This window comes from Camelina sativa, unplaced genomic scaffold (genome assembly GCF_000633955.1).
Source record: "Camelina sativa cultivar DH55 unplaced genomic scaffold, Cs unpScaffold06008, whole genome shotgun sequence".
In the NCBI taxonomy this organism is placed as follows: Eukaryota; Viridiplantae; Streptophyta; class Magnoliopsida; order Brassicales; family Brassicaceae; genus Camelina; species Camelina sativa.
In genome coordinates this window covers 1-528 of record NW_010927090.1, presented here as the reverse complement: position 1 = coordinate 528, position 528 = coordinate 1, and the positions used below count along the sequence as shown (strand labels likewise).

General features: G+C 40.7%; 1 long non-coding RNA gene across 1 annotated transcript; it reads right to left on the bottom strand.

Annotated features, from left to right (window-relative positions):
* Positions 1 to 17: 17 nt before the first annotated feature.
* Positions 18 to 522, bottom strand: LOC109131830. The gene is made up of 2 exons (XR_002037265.1): positions 236 to 522; positions 18 to 113 (listed from the first exon to the last, which is right to left on the bottom strand). It is a non-coding gene; the product is annotated as an uncharacterized LOC109131830 (long non-coding RNA).
* Positions 523 to 528: the final 6 nt, after the last annotated feature.

Genomic DNA, 528 nt, shown 5'->3' with positions numbered 1-528 from the left:
TGGGGAAAGGATGAAAATGGTTTTAAGATGAAGTTCAATCTTATCTTTATATTCAGACCACGACGGTCCCAGCCTTAATTAATTATACACTGTCGCCAGCATTTTTGAATCACCTATCCAAAAATAGAATGAATATAGCGTTACTGGTGATTCACCTATCCAAAGATAAAAATGAAAATAGCGTTTTCTGCTATTGTTTAACTTTTAAAGCTACAAGACATTAAAGCTTGCTTACCCTTAGAGAAAACCTCCACCAGTCCAAGCGGTGTCTGATTTCCCGTTGTGACCAACAGATTTCTGATCGCCTGCACTTTGGTAATGACCATCGAACCCATCATCTTTGGCATCATGATCATCCCAACCAGTCCAGCCATCATCATCATTAGAAGCTGATGACCCCTTTGGAGCTGCTGCTTCTGTCTTCCTATTCTCATTCTCTCCCCAACTATCCCAAGAATTTGACTTCTGTGAATTGCTGTATTGACCGCTTGATGATGATTGTGACCTTCCTCCTCCAACAGATGGATT